The sequence below is a fragment of the Chinchilla lanigera genome, unplaced genomic scaffold (assembly GCF_000276665.1).
Source record: "Chinchilla lanigera isolate Chin_1 unplaced genomic scaffold, ChiLan1.0 scaffold00065, whole genome shotgun sequence".
Taxonomy (NCBI): domain Eukaryota; kingdom Metazoa; phylum Chordata; class Mammalia; order Rodentia; family Chinchillidae; genus Chinchilla; species Chinchilla lanigera.
This window is the reverse complement of record NW_004955466.1, coordinates 6,135,797-6,158,410: the sequence shown is the minus strand read 5'-3', so window position 1 is coordinate 6,158,410 and position 22,614 is coordinate 6,135,797. Positions and strand designations below refer to the sequence as shown.

Sequence of the window (22,614 nt, the reverse complement as noted above, 5' to 3'; positions counted from 1 at the left end):
AGTGCAAACTTGACATTTGTGAGGCCCTGGGTTCAGCCTCCAACACCAAAAGGAAAAAAACAGTTGCCAGGCTGGTGTTGAGCTTTTAGTCCTCCTGCCTCTGCCTCCTGAGTAGCTGAGATTACAGCCGTCCACCACCACGCCCCACCTATTTCTCTTCTTTAACAGGAATTGATTCGTTCAACACGCATTATCTGCCACGTGCCACCTTCCAGGTTTACTGTAGGTGCTGGAAAGAAGGTTAAGCCAGAGTCCCTGCTGTCATGCAGCTTGTTTCCTAATAGAGAGACAGTGTCTCTCGTTTGGATTAGAAGTGCACAGTGTAACTTCAGCCCCCGGTAGCTACCATCTGAGGTGGGAGATTCTGCATATTTACCATGGGCACACTCAGCTTGGCATCATGCCCTCTGCTACCCCTCATATTCGCTCTCTTCCTTCTCTGTCCCACTTCCCTTTCCTGCTCATGCCAACCTCCTTGACGCTGAACTTCCCGGTAGACTGTTAGACACAGTAGCCCCCCGCCCCTCTCCTGTTTTGCTCTCCACGATTTCAGTGACTGACCCTCAACCATGGTCCAACAACATTTCATGGAAAATTCCAGAAATAAACAAAATAAACAGATAAAATTTTCCTTAGACATAAAGTTTTTTGAAGTATGTTTTATTTACATTTTTAAAATCTGTAACTAGTATCTCTTCCTCCTTTCCATTTCCTGAAACTTGGGAAGGGAAAGAATGGGAACCTCAAAGACCTACTCCTCAGATACAATTTTTTACCCCACGGCTCAGACGGCCAGGAGAGAGGAGTGGTCTCCCAGGCAGGGCCCCAGGGCTGGGTGACGGGCGGAGGGCCTGAGGGCGGGCCTACTGGGGGGGGGGCGCAGAGAGGGGCAAGTTGGCTGAGGGGCTGGGAAAGTCCGAGTCCCCTCCCCTCCTTCCTCTGTATCCTGCGCCTCAGCTGTCGGGGAGCACGGTTTTCTCTTCATCAGCCGGCAACACCAGACACCAAGCCAGAGGCTGCAGCCATTAACCTTGGGTCTCTAGACGCAAAATACTTTCGCGTTGTGGTTGCTTGAGCTGGTCACCACCAGAGAGGCATCTTCGTTGAGCTCAGCGTCCAGCATCTGGGCCGTGTGGCCCTGGCCAGGGAGCAGGCGGCCCTTCCAGGCGTCCCAGAGGCGAACGCTGCGGTCCAGGCTGCGGGTGTAACCCACGCGGTGCCGGCCTCCCACGGCAGCTGCGTGACGCCCGAGCCCTGCAGCGGCCCAAGGACTCCACCCGGTTGGACCCACTCTTCTCCCCCGCTCCCAGGCTGGGCTGGACGGCCACCGTCTCTGGTCCAAAAACACCCACCACCTTGCCGGTGGCGGTGGCCAGCTTGGCCTGGCAGTCCACAAGGCCAGTGAGGATCAGGCTGACGCCCTGATGGGTAGCGATGCAGGTCAGAGGGCCTTGGTGACCCTCGGTCCCTCTCAGTACGCGGTGGGGTTTCCCCGCCTGAGGTCCCGAATCCTGACGGTGCCATCTTCATAGCCTGCACAGCTCTCTTCCCATCAGGGAGGACGCGGCCACGGCTGGCAGCTGGGGCCCTGGAAGGCCTCACAGCCGCAGCATCCAGGTGCTGCGGTCGACTGCGCGCGGCAGGAGGACAGTGCCTGAGGAAGCCACTCCGTCCACTCCCGGTCGCCTGCTTCCAAGGACCAGACCTCCCCCTAGGTGTCCACCCGCCACACTTGCAAGAGGCCACTCGTGTCCCCTGTGGCCACAAGGGTGGAGCTGTGGCTGAAACCAGCACAAGTCACAGAGCCTTTATGTCCTGCACGCTGGAGAGCAGCTCCCGGTCGCTGAGCGTCCACGCAAAGGCTGTGCTGTCTCCACCCCGTCACTGCCGAGGTGTTGGTCTTGGGGTCCAGGCTCGCACGAGACAGCTGCTGAGTGCAATGCAAAGGTGACCTCACTGCCACCGGGGCCCTCCCTCCTGCTGACCACCCCTTCCTGGGGATCCAGAACCCAGCCCTCCTCACTGCTTCCCCAAAGTCCGTATCTTCCACCTCCTGGGCCAGGTCACCCGCAGGCTCCGGCGGCCCGGGGTCCCATTGTACCACCTGGATAGTCTCTTCATCGCCGCGGAAGCTTAGGGTCTCCAGCAGGGGGCGCTGTCAGCGGCCGCCCGGCTGTCTGATTTGGACTCCGGGCGGCACACACAGCAGATCCACTTCTCTGGGCCCAGACACCTCCCAGGGTCAGCGCTTCCTGACGACGTGGAACTCCAGCTCCTAAACGTAAGTTTTAACCTGCGTGCTGTTCCAATCGGGCATGAGTCTGGCGTTTGTCCAGCGGTCCCGACCACACGGGCTGCCTCCTCAGGGGCCGCTGCTCCCTTGGTGGCTGAATTGGTTATCAGATCCACTGCCAGAATATCACAGTGCTTGTGACATTTACTTACTTATGCAATGATGGCCTCAAAGTGCAGTATTAGGAATGCTGGCAACTTTATCATGGTGTATTGCTCTAATCGCTCTATTTTATTGTGTTATTGTTAATCCCTTTTGTGCCTGACGTCTAAATTAAAGTTCTCATAGGTATGCAAGTATAGGAAAGCACTGTGTAATAGAGTTCATTACTATCAGACACTGAAGCACACCCCCTACCGATAATGGAGGATGACTTTTTTTGAGACAGGGTCTCGCTGTGCAGTTCAGGCTGCCTTGAGCTCACTTTGTAGCCCAGGCTGGTCACAATGATCACAACGATCCTCCTGCCTCAGCCTCCTGAGTGCTGGGATTACAGGTGTGCACCACCATGCCTGGCAGCATTTATATTTTAAAGCATAGGTAAGTAAGTGTGTATGAGAGCATACACTGCTACAAACGAATTAACTGATCAGACCACAACTTTTCAGTGTTTAAACAGAATAAGTGTTCCTGTAAAAGCAGCACCTTTGTGACATTTTTCATATTTCTCTCCTTCTTCCTCGTCCTCTCCTTCAACAGGATCCACACCAACCTCTTCATAATCCTTCTTGAGGGCAGCTATGTCCTCCGAGCCTCAAAAAACCCCTCTTATTCCATCCCTTCACCCATGTACCAGTAACAAAGGCCCGCTTGGCGTGCATCAGGTCAAACTTGTGGTCCAGGTGAGCCCAGGCCTCGGCAGCTGCTGTGTGTTGCTTAGCGTGCATGCAGCCCGTGGTACCGTGGCCAGGTCTCCACCAGCCAGCACAGCGGGAGGCTGGCAGTTAATGCCAACCCTGAAGCCCGTGGGACCCCGGCCCGCAAACTGGATGGTACACCTGGTCTTGACGGTGGCCGTGGCAGTGCTGACATTCTTGGGGACTGCACCAGCATGGTACGACAGGCAGGAAGCCATGTATTTACCACGGTGAGGGTCATACTTCACCGTCTGGTTGGCTGGCTCAAAGCAGGCACTGGTGACCTCAGAAAGCTGTTCACGGGAGGCTTTCTCAGCAGAGATGACGGGTATATGTGGCCAGAGGGAAGTGGGTGTGGGGAGTTTTTGTTCTGGGGCAGTGGAGGTGTATTCTTCGGGTTTGTTTGTTTTTGTGTACTGGGGATGGAACCCTGGGCCTCCACACTTAGCTACATCCCCAGCCCTTTTCTTTTTAATTTTGAGATAGGGTCTCCCTAAATTGCTCAAACTGACTTCAAGTTCACAATACTCCTCCATCAGCCTCCGGAGTAGCTGGGATCACCAGGTCCAGCTGGAACCTCAGGGCTGTGTGACTGTGACCCTACACCAGTGGTGGCGAACCTACGGCACCCGTGCCGCAGAGGGCTATTTGCTATCATTGAACTCTCTAAAAGATTTGCCGTCACCTCCCTATGCATGCCCCCCCTTACTCCCGCACACCCGCAGTCAGGACATAGGTCTGCCCTTGCCTTCTCCTGTCTGGCACTATGCCCTTAGTTGCTGGCTCAGGACTCCTCCTGAGTGAGAACACACTCAGGATCTCAGGATCTAAGACAGCAGCCATTTCCTTATGAGCACGGATGTAGAGTTTCAATAACATAGCAAGGGCAGAGCCACGCTGAGGTATACTGTCTGAAAATCAACCCTGGTGGGATGAAGAAAGATGAAGCAATTGCTGGGCACATGCCTATAATACCAGCACTAAGGGAGGCTGAGGCAGGAGGATCCCAGGTTAGAGTCCCACCTGGCCAGGACCTTGTCTCAAAGGAAAAAACAGAAAAAGAGACGGGAGATGGTGCGTGTGTGTGTGTGTGTGTGTGTGTGTGTGTGTGTGTGTGTGTGCGTGCTCTCATGTGCACGTGTTGATACTGTGTGACAGTATTGTTGCTGCGTGACTCCCGAACTCTGCAGACGTCTGTCTGCCCCACACAGCTGAGGACACTTCCGAGGCAACGATCTGGGCGAGCCAAAAGGAACCCTGGCATCTTCTGCTGAGGCCGCCCTGCGTGCCGCCGTGGGCCACTGTCATTGTTTTAGGTCATCGCTGCAACACTTCCTGTTTCTGCAGGGTGACTGCCGTGCCAGAGTGCACCGGTGTGTGCCAGAGCCCTGTGGGCTGAGTGTAGGGGCGGAGTCTGCGTGCCCTGGGTCTCGGAGGAGCTGTCTGGGAAGCTGCCCTTCCTGAGCCTGGGCACGTGTCTTCCGAGGCCTTCGACTGTCCCTGCACCTTCACGGGATCTTCCAGCTGTTATCTTTTTCTTTTTCCTGCAAAACTGTAAGTCTCGACGGGCGTGATGGCGCACGCCCGTAATCTCAGCTCTAGGGAGGCTGAGGCAGGAAGATCGTTGCGAGTTCGAGACCAGCCTGGGTTACAAAGTGAGCTCAAGGCCAGCCTGAACTGCATAGTGAGACCCTGTCTCAAACAAAACAAAACAAAACAAAAAAACCTGTAAGTCTCTTCCATTCCAAAGCAGACTTTCCTTTTTTTTTTTTTTTTTTAAAATTAGCAGGCTGGGCATATCAATATTTTATTGAAATACTGAAAAAAAAAATTCCATTTTGGTGAGAAATTCAAAGCAGACTTTGCTGTGACCCTGTGGGCCCTTAATCTAGGGTTTCGCTTTCTGTGGACCCCTCCACCCCGCCGCCTGTCACTCCTCCCCTTTCACTCTTCGATCTCTAGCGTCTGTGACGGTGCTTTTCTCCACGGTCACAAAGCAGCCCTGCCCTGGCCCACACCAAGGGCTCGCTCGGCTTCGACCTGATTCGAACCCGCGGCCTTTGCCCTGTCTGTCAAACACCGCTTGCTCTTCCGTCCCAGCCCAGCTTCAGATCCTTCACGTCTGCAATTTTCCGTCTTCCATGTTCCCTGGCCGCGCGGCGTTGCCTTCCGGTGCCCCTGGGCTTCCCCTCACTCTGTTCTACTTGGGCTTGCAATGGCTTTAAACACACGTGCTTCCCTTCCTGTCCCCTCCCCTCAGCCTTTTTTTCTGTAGTCGCCAGTGTTTTTGATGGGTGTCTGCTTCTCAGTGTGGTAGCAGGGCTCAAACCCAGGCCCTTAAGCCTGAGCTACAATCTCCAGCCCTGAGTCAACCAGGTTTCCCAGTCTGGGCTTTTATAACTTGTGATCCTCCTGCCTCAGCCTCCCAAGTGCTGGGATCACAGGCACGCACCACCCTGCCTAGCTCCTAGGACTTTTTACTTGAAAAAGTAGAGTAATACAACGGCTTCTCTTTTGTCCTCTTATTTTCTAAAATGACCATAAAAGAATTTTTCAAAGTTAGTCCCAAAGGGTAAAACAAATGAGAACAGAAAAAAGACCTTACGGATTTACAGAAGAAGGAAATCGGGAGGAAGCGGGACCATTGATGCGGCAGGGCAGAGGAGGGAGCGGTTTAAGAAACAGAAAGTCAAAAATGCTAATGAAAAGCATTCCACCCAAAGAAACTCTCAGCGGCTCAGCCCAGGCAGGTGAAGTTTACAAGCGGTGTGAGCCCCCTCCCTGCCCCATTTCACAGGCAGGCCAGAAAGATCAGCAAAAACTGCAGACATCGAGGAAATCCTGCGGCACAGGTTTCATAAGACAAAGACGTGGACCAAAAGGTCCTGGAGAAAATAGAGCCACTGCAGGAAAAGTTTAAAAATAACCATACTTGTAAGAGTTTGCAGGGGCAGCCCGCTTTCCGGACCGGCTCTGTCTTGCTCAGACAGAAGCTTTTCTTCCTTTCAATAAATTCTTCCTGCTCCTAAAAAGAGAGAGACAGAGACAGAGACAGAGACAGAGAGACAGAGAGATTGCATCCTCAAAAGGACAACAGGAGTCGAGTGGTAACACACGCTTGTGATCCCAGCACGGGGTGGGCAGAGGCTGAGGCAGGAGAATCACCTTGAGTTCAAGGTCAGCCTGGGCTCCATAGGAGTTCAAGGCCAGCCTGAACTGCACAGCAAGACCCTGCCTGAAAAAGACAAAAAAAAAAAAAAAAAAAAAAAAAGAAGTTTGAGCCTCACCCAGACAATTTAGTGACTTAGCAAGCTTGTCTCAAAATAAACCACTTCAAAATGGGGTATGGGTGTAGCTCATTGTGAAGGCTCTCGATTCAATTCCCAGTACCACACAAAAAAATTAAGAAATCAAAAACTAGTGCATGTGGGTGTGATAGTGCATGCCTGTAATATCAGCACTCAGGAGGCTGAGGCAGGAGGATCACCATGAATTTGAGGCCAGCCTGGGCTATATAGTGAGACCCTCTCTCCAAAAACCCAAAAAATAAAAATGAAATAAAATAGAGAAGCACATCTGTGTGGCGCGGGGTGCAGAGATGACCGGCAAGTAGCCGACACACTGAGGAGGGAGACCTGGCCCGAGAGTGGATGGACCCACCCAGTAGGCTTGAAGCCTGGATGGAAGAGGAGGGGGAGGAGGAGGAAATCAACATGCACTTGCCGCTTGACCAGGTCAAAGCTACTGTCACTGTGTGGGGCATCAGACTCCTACTTCTTCGGCCTTTCAGTAAGGGCGCATCTCAGCAACCAGACGGGGAGCTTCAGGCTTCTGCGCTGGACGGGTGTGACAGCCTTCGTCCCTCTTATTCTGAGGCTTTCAGCTTCTTGAGCTGAGTGGCTCCTGACCCTCGGGTCCCCAGCCTGCAGATGGCCACTGTGGGCTCTCCGGCTTCTGATCCTGTGAGCCAGCCGACCCTTTCATATTTACATACATTGGTATAATCTTATGTAGCGTCCATACTTCCAGGTAATTTCTTTTTTCTGGCACCGGGAATCGAACTCATGACCTCAGGCTTGCCAGGCAAGCGCTGAAGCCGCTGAGCTACATCCCCAGCCCCACCCCCCGCGTAATTTCCTGTACCCTAGTGCTTCTGCTCCTCTGAGAACAGTCACCAGTACAGATGTCTTTGCCATTCTCAGTGGACCAAGGGCAGAGACAGAGGCAAAACAACATCAGCACAGTCCCATGAGCTCGACGGGTTGCATAAAGTGTGGACAATGCCTTCTTCTGTGCGCAGCCAAGACAAAGCAGCGCATTGCTGCAGTTTGCCTGTCATGCGCGCTGCCTGCCCCTGCTAATGCCGGCTGGTTGGTTTGGGTTTTGTTTGTGTCTGCGCAGGACAAGAGCCCGGGTCTCACAGTCCTCCCCTCACCCTGTTCCCAGGCACAGAGGCTTTTTCCCCAGTCACTTTGCCCATTTGCTCCGACTAGATTTCAGCTGGATGATTAAATTCTTATTACTAATTCAAAACTCCAGCTCCAGGGCCCTAAGGACACTATAATTTCCTAGCTATATGGCAGGGAAGGTGACACCCAGGGCTGGGGATCTGACCCAGAGCCTCTCCCTTGTTAGGTAAGAGCTCTCCCTCTAAAACAGACCCCTAGTCCCTGCTTCTTTTTGAAGGAACTTAAAGTGCATGGCTCAAAAGACACAAATGTCTACAGTTCCCCTGGTACGCCTGTCCCTCAGCCACCAGACGGCCCTGGAGGAGGCAGCGACGTCATCAGCAGTCTCCTGTCTCCCCTGCCAGGGCCGATCTGCTCCATGAGCTGGTGTCCACCTACAACAGCCTGTCCTACACTTTGGTTTTCCTCAGTGGATCGTACAGTATAGAGATGTGTCCATACACATTCACAGAACATGCATTCTTCTATAATTCTGCTTATTGTGCATATAGCAAAATGGTTTAATCACCCATTATGATCAACAGTGCTACAATAAATTCATGTATTGTTACGCATGCCTAGACACAAGTATATGGCTTCATAGGTGCTTACAAACACAGTTGCTAATACGCATAGTGCTGCACACCTGTAATCCCAGTACTCCGGGAGGCAGAGGCAGGAGAATCACAAGTTTGAGCCCAGGCTGGGCAATGTAGTGATTTAGTAGGACCTTATTTCAAAATTGTTCAGTCAAAGTGCATTTTACACTTTGGTAGCTACTTCTAAAATTACCTCCATATCTACTTCTCTGACCTTACTCAGCACACACTGTGCTATGAAAATATTTTCTTTGTGATCTGATAAATGAAAAAATGCCATTGTGTTACAATTTGGATTTGCAGTTCTGTTACAAGTGTTTTCCCGCTTCAACAAACTGTTCCAGCTCCCTTCACTTATCTCTCTATTGCATTGTTGGCTTCCCGGATTTGTGGGGACTTTTTCTACGGGAAGAGAGTCCTGGGAGCGGGGGTTGGGCCAGCTGCATGCGCAGACATAGAGTGCAGGTGTCGGGAAGCGGGGTGCACAGATGCAGAGGCATTGAGAGGGCAGGCGAGAGGGGCGAGGCAAGCTCTTCTCTCTCCCCACATTTTCATGACTGCGTACCAGTTACACAGGTGAATGTTTTTCTGTTTTGTTTTGTTTTTTGTCTTTTTGAGACAGGGTCTCGCTATGCAGTTCAGGCTGGCCTTGAGCTCACTTTGTAACCCAGGTTGGTCTCAAACTCACAATGACCCTCCTGCCTCAGCCTCCCGAGTGCTGGGATTGCAGGCGTGCACCACCATGCCTGGCAGATGAATGGGTTTCATCTGGCACATCACACATGGCGCTCCTTCCCCTGCCCCCTCCCACACCCACCCCCATTTCACATGTTTTTTGGAGATTCAATGTGTAAAATCTGTTGCTGGACATGGTGGATCAGGCCTGTAATCCCAGCACTCAGGAGGCTGAGGCAGGAGGATCATTGCGAGTTCGAGACCAGCCTGGGCTACAAAGTGAGCTCAAGGCCAGCCTGAACTGCATAGTGAGACACTGTCTCAAAAAGACAAAAAAAACCCAAACAATCAATGTGTAGCGTGTGTTTCCATCATATTCATGCCCCCGACGACCCAGCCTTGTACCCCTCTCCTCCCTGTTGTTTCATGTGCTTCAGAGGCCTGTGCTTCCTGACCATCCATGCCTGGTGCAAACTTCTCCACAGTGCAGTTTGCAGAGGGACTCACTGAGGTTTAGGAAAAAATATTAGAACTTCTATTTCTGTCTGCTTCTCTTTCTCTTTCCTTCCTTTCTTTCTTTTTTTGAGACAGGGTCACACTATAGAGTTCCACCTGGCCTTGAACTCACTATGTAGCCCAGGTTGGCCTCAAATTCACAGTGATCTTCCTGCCTCAGCCTCCCAGGTTCTAGAAATATGGTGTGCACCATATCAGGATATTACATTTCTTTTGTTAATCTAGAAACAGGAAATTAGGCCAGGCATAGTGGCACATGCCTGTAATCCCAGCATTCAGGAGGCTGAGGAGCTCCTCAAGTTTGAGGCCAGCCAGGGCTACATGGCAAGACCCTGTCTCAAAAAACAAAACAAATAAATAAATACAATAAAAATAAGAAAAAAAAATTTTTTTTTTTTTTTGTCTTATTGAGACAGGGTCTCGCTATGCAATTCAGGCTGGCCTTGAGCTCACTTTGTAGCCCAGGCTGGTCTCAAACTCACAACGATCCTGCTGCCTCAGCCCCTTGAGTGCTGGGATTACAGGCGTGTGCCACCATGCCCAGTGGAAATTTTTTCTAATATTTAGTATGTGGGTTGACACTGGCATCTCTACCAATCTGAAGGTCACACAAGGTGGTTACATAGGGTGCGGGCACTCAGGGACAAGAGCAGGAATCACGTGTCACCTCCACTTGTTTGTTCCTACGGGGCATATTCTGAGACCTTGCATGACACTTAAGTAAAGATTTACCAGGTATCCAATCCAACTTTAATTAAGCCAACCTGGCAAGTGGGTGCTGGTTCCCCATTCAGAGTCCGCTTACTGGCCAACCCCCAGGCCTCATGCACCAGGAATGGCTCCTCGTACGTGGCATCCTCCGTGGGAAAGCTGACCAGAATGCACGGGGCCTCCCGACTGAGGCTCTCACGCCCCCACCGCCCTTCACTCGGGGGTGCGGGGTCCGGGACTGAGCGACGCGGTGGAGCGATCCGCAGTGCCATCCGCACGCCAGAGCTCCTGCGACAAACGGGGGGCAGGCCACGTGGGCGCCGCCCCTCCAGCGTGCCTTCGCGGGCCTCCTCCTCTGTCCGGTCCTGTCACCTCCCCGGCTTGAGGTTCCAGCTCGGATGACTGAAAAACTCCAGGAAAAGGGATGCACCCTGAGGCAGAGAGTCACGGGGAGTAAAGCAGCCGCACAAGGCTCAGTGTCACGGAGCTGCTCTAGTATGACGCACCCAGTGTGTAACTAAAGACAGGGAAGGGGGTGGAGAGCTGGGGTGGGGGGGAGCAAGGAGGGCACCTGGCTGGGGCGGGAGCTAAGATGCGCCAGGCGTGTGGGCCAACTCCATGCGCAGAACACCATCGTTACGTGCTGCACACGTGCCCTAATAGAAATAAAACCCAGCTACAAAAAAATCACCGGCACAAAAATCCCCTTTTCAGCTCTGCTTCTTGAAGACCTGGCCTAAAAAGAAAGAAATAAGATTTTAAAATAGTCGTGCAAAGGGACCGGGGATATAGCTCAGCGGTACAAGCTCGTGACTGGCAAGCACAAGGTCATGAAATCGATTCCTGGTACCAAAAAGGAAAAAAAAAAAAAGTCATGCAAAAAAACACAAGCACCTATTGTGTGTGTGTGTGTGTGTGTGTGTGTGTGTGTCTTTTTGAGACAAGGTCTCACTCTCCAGTTCAGGCTGGCCTTGAGCTCACTTTGTAGCCCAGGCTGGTCTCGAACTTGCATTGATCCTCCTGCCTCAGCCTCCTGAGTGCTGGGATTACAGGCGCGCGCACCATGCCTGCCTACAAACATCTGAAAGATCAGAAATAGAAGCAACAGCAGCAACATGGCAGAGCTAGCTCCTGTCCTACTTCCAAGCTCTCAGCTGAAGTATGGGACAAAGCGACAGTTTCCTGAGCTTGGGCGGGAACCCTGCGAAGTGAGGAAGGCTGACTGAAAGCTGGGTTTCTACCCACTTAGCAGCAAGGGCATCTTGCTGCTCTAGTGACGGTAGCGGTCCCACATATTAGTGAAGTAAGAAGACACTGTTGTCATTAAAGTACCCGGTACCGCCGGGCGTGGTGGCGCACGCCTGTAATCCCAGCACTTGGGAGGCTGAGGCAGGAGGATGGTAGCGAGCTGGAGACCAGCCTGGGCTACAAAGTGAGCTCAAGGCCAGTCTGAACTGCATAGTGAGACCCTGTCTTAGAAAGACAAAAAAAAAACAACAACAAAAAACCAAAAACTTAGCACAGCCTCTCAACAGTATTTTTTTCAGTCCTGATATCCAATCCGGGGGGTCATGCTACCACTACAGTACATCCCATCTCTTTTTATTTTGAGACAGGATCTCAACTCTGGGAAACTCAGCTGTCTTCTGGGGAACTAGGCTCACAGGCATGTGCCAACCCACATGACCACGATAACTTTTAAATGATCTGGAGAATGGGCCTACATTTTTCATATACAGAGAGGTTCACTGCCATTTTGTTGCAAAATGTTTGCAAAATCTGTCAAAATTAAGATGAATTATCTAATTTCCTTTAATAAAAAAAATTCTGACATCATTCTGGGAGGCTGAGGCAGGAGGCCCAGCCTGGACAGCTTAGCACCTTAGGGAGACCCCATCTCAAAATGAAAAATAAAAATGCTGGGATGTAGCTCAATGATACAGTATCCTGAGGTCAGTTCCCATACCAGAGAAAAGTAAAAAATCAAGTGTAATTTGAAGTGTTTCTATTGTTCTGTGATGTTATTGCTAAAAATGTTTGTCAACTATAAAAATTCAAGTATACTGAAATTTTGAAAGGTAATTTGCAAAGCTCTTTTTTTGGTTTTTGTTTTTAGTTTTTTTGGTCTTTTTGAGACAGGGTCTTGTTATGCAGTTCAGGCTCACGTTGAGCTCACATTGTAGCCCAGGCTGGCCTCAAACTCACAATGATCCTCCTGCCTCAGCCTCACGAGTGCTGGGATTACAGGTGTGCTCCACCTTGCTTGGCTTTACAAAGCTGTTTAAAATTTTTCCAAATGAAGAGTTTCAGTGGACTTTAATCCAGTTTTAAATATAAAAGTACCACATGTTTTGTTTGACATTAGGGATGATATATAATAAATATACACCTTCATGTAATTATATGTGGCTGAAAAATGAGTACCCTGATTATATCTACTTCCCTCTGAACTGTACTACCTTTGTGAAGTGTGTTTTTCATCTAGAGAATAAGTATTAAATAAGAATTAATGTGAAGGGCCGGGGATACAGCTCAGTGGCACAAGCACCTGCTTGGCAACACAAGGTCCTGAGTTCGATTCCCAGTACCAAAAAAAAAAAAAAAAAAAAAAAAAGAATTAATGTGAATGTAAAGGCAGACCTTCAAGTAGCTCAATATCTGAGATATTAAACCAAGAAGAAAAAAATTAACCTATTATTGCTAACATTTTTAGTTTGAGAAAAACATTTGATAATCATTAGTGAAGGAACTGGAGTCCACATTATTCATTGACTAAGGAGAATCAAAAGAGATGGACCACAAAGAGCCACGGTCCTGCAGAGGTCACTCCCACCCAAGGGAGAAAGATGTCTCAGGAGATGCCATGTTCTCAGCAGCTCACCAATCACATCACTGCCTGTACTCTTCAGGGGAAGAGAAGACAGCAGCTTCTCCCTGGAAAGTTCTAGAAGGATAGAAACTGGGACAGACATGGCTGTCTTACTCACTGAGGCAAAAATGTGCAAGAAGGAGAGAATCAGTTCTTCCAAAACCCGTAAGAAAATCCTAAATGCAGCTGGTTATAAATTTAATATACAAAATTTAATAGCTGAGTCAGGCATGGTGGCACATACCTGTAATCCCAGCACTTGGGAGGCTGAGGCAGGAGGACTGCAAGTTCAAGCCCAGCCTGGGCAATTTAGCAACTTTGTGAGACCCTGTATGAAAAAAAAAAGAACAAAGGCTAGGGATGGAGCTCAGAGAGAAGGCCCTGGGTTCAATCCCCAGTACTGCAAAAATAAAAATAAAAATTCAAAAAGATCTCATATTATTATAACAAAAAAGATTACATACTCAGACCAACCTAAGAAATGTACAAAGTCAGCATGAAGCTAATTGGAGGTACTGAGGATGACTCGAGTCTATTTTCCAGAATCAGTCAAGTTGTTACTTCCTCAGGTAACATGGTCTACACCCCTCAGAACAGACAAAGTCACTTAATATCGATTCACTGGGAGACCATGCATCTCCTTTGCACTTTTTTTTTTTTTTTTTTTTTTTTTTTTTTTTTTTTTTTTTTTTTTTGTGTCTTTTTGAGACAGGGTCTGACTATGCAGTTCAGGCTGGCCTTGAGCTCACTTTGTAGCCCAGGTTGGCCTCGACCTCCCAACAATCCTCCTGCCTCAGCCTCCCAAGTGCTGGGATTACAGGCGTGCGCCACCACATCCTGCTCCTTTGCACTTAAAACCTCACAATTTAATGTTTATTTGTTCCATTATATGCTTAATTGTCATCTCCTCTTCTAGATTTCAGGAGATCTTTAATAACAGACAAATTATTACATTTACATTTATATGTCTAGTTCCTAGCAGAATTCCTGCTGTATTGGGTGCTCAATAAATTTCTCAAGTGAATGAAAACATGAAAGCTAGTCATTTATTATGCTGGTTGGGATGAGTTGATATTATCAAATGTGATGTTTATGTAAATTAGCCTATAGACTGGATATTATGATGACCACAGTATCCACAGCATTATTTCTGGAACTTGACAAAATGTCAGTAGGGTTTCCCTAGGTTCTGGCGACGGGTGTTGGTGATGGTTGTACAACACTGTGAATGTAGTCGATGGCCACAAAACTATGATGAAATGTAAAGAATTGTAAAGTCCAACTGACAGAAAAGTGCTCTAGAAATATGAGAATATTCCAAAAAAACCTTTAAAGTAGCACTAGTAAGGGATTTATCTCTAGAAATTAAAGCTTATTTTAAAGCTCGATCAAGTGTGGTGATGCACACCTGTAATCCCAGCACCTGGGAGGCTGAGGCAGGAGGATCACTGTGAGTTTGAAGCCAGCTGGGGCTGCATAGTAAGTTCAAGGCCAGCCTGAACTGCACAATGAGACTCTGTCTCAAAAAAAGACAACAAAAAAAAAAGTTACAGTAGTTGAATCTTTTTGCATCCAGTTAATAAATCAATGAGGTCAAATAAAGAGTCCAGAAATAAATTAATATTTATATGGGAATTTTATGTGTGATAAAGATGATATTTCATATCAGAGTTTAAAGATAGATTATTCAAGAAATAGTTTTGGGAAACCAGGAAGGCCTTTCTTTTTTTTTCCAATCAAACTCATGGCCTCATGCTTGCCAGACAGGCGCTTGTGCCACTGAGCTATATCCCCACCCCAGGAAAGCCATAAAAGAAAGCTTGAATTTGAATCATCTACTTCTTTAGAAAAATTATTGACTCTGAGTAGCTGATTCGTATTTATGGTGAACAACAATCTTAAAACAGTACAAAATACATACATACATTAAAAAGTGAACCTCCTCCCACTCTGCCCATTTCTCTTTGCAAAAGCAATCGTCACAACCAGTCCCTCAAGTATCTTCATAAATACTCCACGGTGTACACACACACACACACACACACACACACACACACCAGAATGAACATAGATTGGATGAATCAGTTGCTGGCACAAAATATTCAACACTTGTAATTTAGAGGAGGAGAGGGCTAGTTTGACTCACGGTTTCAGGGCTCACTTGATGGGTTCCAGTGCAGAAACAGCAGGTGGAGGGGAATGGTGGGAGAGAACCGCTCGGCTATGTCAGCCAGGAAGCAGGGAGGAGCCGGAGACAAGAACACACCCTTTGGCGTCACACCCACGTGATCCATCGCTTCCAATGACTGTAACGCCCCTGTGGTCCAGTCACTTCCCCCAAACCCCACCTCTGAACACGTGGGACTTTGGGAGGCCATCTTAGATCTAAACATAACACATACAGGTGCAAATATGTATCTGAGTTTTTGTATTGTTATTGTTGTTTGGCTTTTTTGAGATAGGGTCTCACTTTATAGTGCAGGCTGACCTTGAAGTCAGTATGTAGCTTTGAACTCAGGGTGATCTTTCTGCCTTAGCTTCCCAAGCGCTGGGATTACAGGCACGTGCCACCACGCCCAGGGTTTTGGTAGCCAAATGGAAGCACTTTTTTTTTTTTCTTTTGAAGCATACTTTTCTTCTTTCCTTTTTTTCTTTGACATTCTTTGTAATTAATTCCATTTAAGTATGCATAGTGTTGTCCCTTTTCTGTTGTTATTGGCTACATAATCATTTGGACTAATACCATATAAGGAATTATATAGTATATGTACATCCTAGAGACAGGGATATATATACATATACATATATATAAGATTTATATATATATAAAGCAAGGTTTATATATATATATAAAGAGCATCACAAATCAGTAAGACAAAGAAAAGCAAACCTAAGAAAATGTAATGAACATTTGAATATATAAAGCAAAGGAAAAACTTTTGGAAAAATAATACGATAAAAATGTCTACAGGCTGGGGATTTAGCTCAGGGGCACAGCGCCTGCCTGGCAAGTGCAAGGTCGTGAGTTCTATTCCTGGTACTGGAAAAAAATAAAAATTAAAATTAAAAAATAATGTCTAGAATGAGGAATTTTCATTCAGAATAAAAAAGTGGGAAAGGTCGATAACACCAAGCTTTTCAGGATGCTGAAAGGGGAGAAAGGTGCCCTTGTTTCACATTAGTGGGTCTGTAAATTGATACCCATGGGGGCAGCTTGACAATGTTTACCAACATGCAAAATTCACAAGAATTTTGACTAATCAGTTCCACTTCCCATAAGTACATTAAAATGTCTATGCAAGATTGGTCACTCTTTTTTTGTGTGTGTGGTTTTTTTGAGACAGGGTCTCGCTGTGCAGTTCAGGTTGACCTTGAGCTCACTTTGTAGCCCAGGCTGGCCTCAAACTCGCAATGATCCTCCTGCCTCAGCCTCCCGAGTGCTGGGATTACAGGCATGCGCCACCAAGCCCAGCAAGATTGGTTATTCTTATCACTGTAATTTTTCAAATCACACAATATCCTAAATGTGCAAATAGAATTCTGGCTAAAGTACGCTATGAGAATAAAGTCACATGTAGGCACTCAAATGACACAGATCTGTTCCATACATGGCTAAATAAGGAAACTACAGAGCCATATATCTAGTTCCTTTTTACAGAAATTACTTGTAAAATGAGATGTGCTGTTTCTTCCTTTATAAAGTCTACAGAATAACTGGCTAGTGGTGGTCATCTCTGAGGAGTGAGGTTATGTGGCTGAAAGTATGGGAGGGAGATTTCCATTTTTCCTGTTATGGAAACAGCTAATATCAGGGACCAGCGGCTTCTCAGTGGCCCAGGCTTGCCTAGTGTGTTCCAGGCCTTGGATTTGACCCCAACCCTAGATGAAAGTCATGTACGCGACCATAAACCTCACTGCAATAACCTTTAGGTAAGTAGTCCCAATACCTCAGGGACAGGACCTCCTACCGAGGACCACTGACACCCAAAGACTTGCTATTTCAGATGCAGACTCCCCACTGCCAGAGGAAGAGCAGAGCGGGATCACCAAGTCAGGAAGTGTTGTGGGTACATTTCAAACAATTTTCAGCAAAAGGGGGCAGTCTTTTGAAAATTCAACTAATTAAAAATAAGTTAATCAAGTAGTACCGGGGAATCGAACTCAGGACCTTGTGCTTGCCAGGCAGGCACTTACACCACTGAGCTATATCCCCGGCCCTAATCAAATATTTTGAAGTTTCATAACATTCTAGTTAATTTTGCTTAGGTGGTATTTAGCTATGCATTGATACATCTTAATGCATAGATAATATTATTTGCAACTTATTCCTGATTTATTTTATTTCATTTATTTTATGTCATTGTATTGGTTTTTTTGGAGACAGGGTCTCGCTATATTGTTCATGCTGGACTTGAACTCACTATGTCACCCACCCTGGCCTCGAACTCACGATCCTCCTGCGTCAGCCTCAGGAGTTGTAGGATTATAGGTGTGTGTCACCACACCTGGACTGTCTCATTGGCTTTAGAGCTTTTCTACCAAGGATCATGAAAGTGAGGTGTGAATGTTACTTCCTGATTTGGCAAAAAAATTAACTATGGTTTTGAATAACTGAAAGAAATAGAGAAGGTTTTTTGAAAAACTAGTTCCTCTCTTCTGTGTTTACACTTACTATTAATTTTTCAAAATACGAGTGTGATTTTTAAAAATTTATCCATTTTTTGAGATAGGGTCTTGCTATGTAGATAACACTGGTCTTGAACTCATGACAATCCTCCTTCCTTAGCCTCCTGAGTGCTGGGATTGTAGATGTGCACCACCACATCTGGCTCAAATGTGGTTTTTATTCTATCGAAAACATTCCTCAAAGGTAATATTAAGATTACCATTCTAAGCCAGGCATGGCGGCACACACATATAATGCCAGCACTCAGGAGGCAGAGCCAGGATGATCTCCATGAATTTAAAGCCAGCCTGGGCTACATAAGCGAGTTCAAAATCAGCCTGCACTGCATAGCAAGACCCTGTCTCAAAAGAAAGAAAGAAGAGGGAAAGAAAGAAAGAAAGAAAGAAAGAAAGAAAGAAAGAAAGAAAGAAAGAAAGGAAGGGAGAGAGGAAGAGAGAAAGAAAGAAAATACCATATACAGAAAGAGAATAAGCCAGGCGTGGTGGCACACGCCTGTAATCCCAGCACTCGAGAGGCTGAGGCAGGAGGATCATTGCGAATTCAAGATCAGCCTGGGCTACAAAGTGAGCTCAAGGCCAGCCTGAACTGCACAGCGAGACCCTGTCTCAAAAAAAAAAGACCAAAAAAAAACCAGAAAGAGAATAAGCTCTTTTTAAGATGTGCTGTTATCTACCAACAAAATTTGCATTGAACATTTATCTGTGAGACATTTCAATAGTGAGAGCTTTGACAGAGACAAAATAAGCGGGTTAGTGTCCCATCCGTGATTCTAAAGACATACTGCAAGGTCTCAAATATTGAAACTATTTAGAATTTCTCATGCTTTCTTTTGAGCAGGAGGAACCGTGGGCCCCTGGCGACAAAGGTTAGCATCCGATCTAGTGGTGACCCATTTTATAAAGTTAAGAGTTTGACTTGTAGTTAATCATTACCAGTTCATCCTCTTGTTAGTACGTGATCCACTCTGGACCTGGAAAACACCTCTCACCTAGCAGATCAGACTTCACTGAGGTCTCAAACTTCAGTCACATGAGCTATGTGTCTCTTTCCAGCTATTTCACTTTTATAACTTTTTGTTGCTTATTTTTACACACACATTCATGGACACCTGCACACACTTACGTGTGCACACACACACACACATACACACACACACTGCAGTACTGAGGATTGAAGCCAGGGCTTTCAAAATGAGCTACATCCTCAGACTTTTTCCAATTTTTTTTTCAAGTTGCCAAGGCTGTCCTCCAACTCACAATCCTCCTGCCTCAGCCTCCCAGATTACTGTAATTATAGGTGTGTGCCACCATGCCTAGTAAAATTTAGTTTATGAAATGCATGCTATTAAATGCACTACATGTAGTTGTAGATGAGCTTTTATAAACATTCTTCTTGTCTCCTATCAAACTAAATTATTTATCTGGTTTATTTTTGAGAAAGAAAAAAAAATTACTGTTTTATATTGACTGTTTCAATAAAATTCTGTTGATTTAAATGTTAAGGTTATTTGAAATGTGATCCTTGATAGTGTTTTACAATTATTAATAAACATCAGTGATACATGATTATTCTTTGCACTATTGAAATTTAGATTTAAAAAATGCATCTGCATTTAATTGATTGCAATGAGTTTAAAACATGGTAAAATTATGCCAGGCATGGTGGTGCACTTCTCTAATCCCACTACTTGGGAGGCTGAGGCAGGAAGATCACTGTGGGTTTGAGGCCAGCCTGGGCTACATAGTAAGTTTAAGCCCAGCCTGAAATGCATAGTGAGACCTTGCCTCAAAAAACACAAATAAAAAAGAAAAACATGGTAAAATTAAAATGAACTGTAAATGTTTTTTTTTGTTTGTTTATTTTGCTTTGTTTTCGTCTTTTTAAGACAGGGTCTCGCTATGCAGTTCAGGCTGGCCTTGAGCTCACTTTGTAGCCCAGGCTAGTCTCGAACTCATAACAATCCTCCTGCCTCAGCCTCCCGAGTGCTGGGATTACAGGCATGTGCCACCATGCCCAGCTGAACTGTAAATGTTTTGAAGACATGAATTTAAAACTGAATCACAAACACCATCAGCCATTTCAAAAGTACATGAAGCATTGCTTGTCTAACATTTCCATAGTTACAAGACACAGAAAAAAATAAATTAGGAGACAAACACATCACTCTTTAAGTTATTTCTTCTTTCTTTCTTTCTTTATTTTTTTTTGAGACAAAGTCTCACTATGTAGCCCAGGCTGGCCTTGAACTTGTGGTGGTCTTCCTACTTCAGCCTCCTGAGTTGCTGGGATTATAGGCACATGCCAGCATACCCAGTAGGTTATTTATTTAAATGTTTTTAAATGGGTACAAATATCTATAAAGCCAATGCCACACGTTTTATTATAAATGACTGATTACTAGAGGGGATTTTTAATTTGTTGCTGTAGGTTTGGTTTGGTTTGGTTGGGACAGGGTCTTGACAGGTTGCCCAGCCTGGTCTTGAACTTGAGATCCTCTCATCTCAGCTTTCCAAGTGCTGAGATTACAGGCATGCACCACCACACTGGCTCTCAGTTTTCTTCTGTTGTTTGTTTGTTTTTGGTACTGGGAATTGAACTCAGGACTTTGTGCCTGCCAGGCAAGCACTTGAGCCACTGAGCTACATTCCCAGCCCCTCAAGTTTTTGTTTAAAAGAAAAATACTGATGAATCAATGTTCGTGGCCAGTTGGGCCAATATTAAATCACGTGGGTATCGATCTGCCGCAGACCTTCTGGCCTCGCACTGACGTTCAGCAAACGCAGAGCTGCAGCTGCCGGCTTCATGCCACACGCGGCTTGACCAGCGCCCTTACCGGGGCCTTGCTGCGGCCGCAGAGGAAGTGAGCGAGGGCCACGGGTGCCGGGCATAGCTCGGCAGTCAACTCTGAGTTGATACCAGCCGCATCTTCTGTCGCTGAGACTGGACGGATGCGATGCAGAGAAGCCAGATGTCCGACCTGGTAGGGAAAGGCCTCCAGGCCAAGGTGGGAAGAGTGAGCCCTCCAGGAGGGGCGTGTTTCCCAGGGGAAGGGCCTGGTTGCCGGGTCCGGTGTTTGGAAATGGCTCACGGTGGGCAGGACACCCAGGAGAGGCCTTCCTGACCCCCGGGGGGGCTGAGATGGCGGAGAGCATCAAACACAGAGGACGTGTGCTCCTGCGAGACATCTCGGCAGCCTCAGCAGGCTATGATTTTCTTCCGTACGAGGTCAGGAAGCGCTACTCTTTGCCCCACAGGAAGCCCGGTCCGGCTTGTTGGTACATCTGGATTGTCGGCCTCGCTGCGCCTGCGCTTTGGGGCTACCTTTAAGTAAAACAGGGGTCACCTGATGCAAGCACTGTGATGCCAAGAGCCCTCCACGGTGCGGCTGGCTGGGCCGAGGGACCGTGTGGGTTTCGGGAAGGGTGTGGCAGGGTGGGGTGAGATTCCCCACCCTACCCAGACGGACGCACCATTTAGAGCTTAGGAATTGGTGGAATCCATCACTTACTATTCTCAGACCACGGCTAGTGAGAGGGCTTACTATAAAGTGTAAAGCATTGATGCCATGCACATAAAGCAAACCGTTTTATAAAAAGGAAGACCTGCTGCAGGCCTGATATCTAAATACACAGTGAAGCTGGGTATGGTGGTGCACGCCTGTAATCCCAGCACTTGGGAGGCTGAGGCAGGAAGATCGTTGGGAGTTCGAGGCCAGCCTGGGCTACAAAGTGAGCTCACGTCCAGCCTGAACCACACAGCGAGACCCTGTCTCAAAAAAAAAAAAAAAAGTGAGCAGCATTCCCCGAAACAGTGTGTTCTTCACGGCGAGTTCCTTAACATGCTAGAAATTGGCTCTGGGTGCCGGTGATGCCTTTGTTCAGCCATGGGAGGTAGGGACAGCAGGCCCTGCCACTGTGGGGACTGCAGACTTGAACGGGAATGCTGAGGCCCCTTGATGGGAACAAATGATCTTTTCTTTAGCACGGAGCTCTTAAAATAGACTGCGGCTGGCCAGTCCAGCCCACAGAAGCCGCGGGAGACCTTCCGTCCTCCCTTACCACTTGAAAGTGCTTGGGTTAGAGAATCTGGGTCAGGCAATCGAGTGGTCAGCAGTTTAATAACCGTGTGGTTTATTTAATGAGGAAGGGCTGCTCCAATGCATAACTCGAGTAATAACTTGAATGCAGTCTGAATTACCTGATGGGAGTCCGACCTGGGGCCAAGGAGCGGCTGGTGCTGCAGTCGGGGGTTGCACACCAAGAACTGCCGCTCTGGGTAGTTGAGCCAATGCCCTTGATGTAATTCTCAATATTTTTTCTGTAGTTTGAGGAGTACAAGCAAAAGCTACGTTAATGTCTCTAGAATTTATTACTGAAGATCAGGTGCTACAGTCATTTGCTGCATGTTATTTGCTTTAGGTTTTACTTTCCTCCCCAGCCCCACCTGTGGTACAGGGCTAGAAACCAGGGCCTCCACACTGAGCTACACCTCCAGCTCTTTTTGTGTTAAGACAGTCTCACAAAGCTGCCCAGGCTGGGGTAGAACTTGTGATCCTCCCACTTCAGCCTCCTGGAATGCTGGGATTAAAGGAGTGCACCGCCACACTTAGCTTTACTTACCTCTTTTTTTTTTTGGTCTTTTGAGACAGGGTCTCGCTATGCAGTTCAGACTGGCCTTGAGCTCACTTTGTAGCCCAGGCTGGTCTTGAACTTGCAACAATCCTCCTGCCTCAGCCTTCCGAGTGCTGGGATTATAGGCATGAGCCACCACACCCAGCTTTTACTTACTTCTTGATGAGAGGTAGCCTAAGTTTAGATTTAATGTGGATTTTTAAAAAGCTGCATATCACGAAAACAGTTCTAACATGTAATGGGTACCAATTGTACAAATCTGTAAACCTCCGAAATGCACTTACTGCCTCATTCCTGTCAAACTGTTTTCTTTCTTTTTTTTTTTTTT

The 22,614-nt window shown here is 47.3% G+C and overlaps 1 pseudogene; it reads right to left on the bottom strand.

Annotated features, from left to right (window-relative positions):
- Window positions 1-671: 671 nt before the first annotated feature.
- Window positions 672-10,371, bottom strand: LOC102019582 (annotated as a pseudogene).
- Between the last annotated feature and the right edge of the window lie 12,243 nt (window positions 10,372-22,614).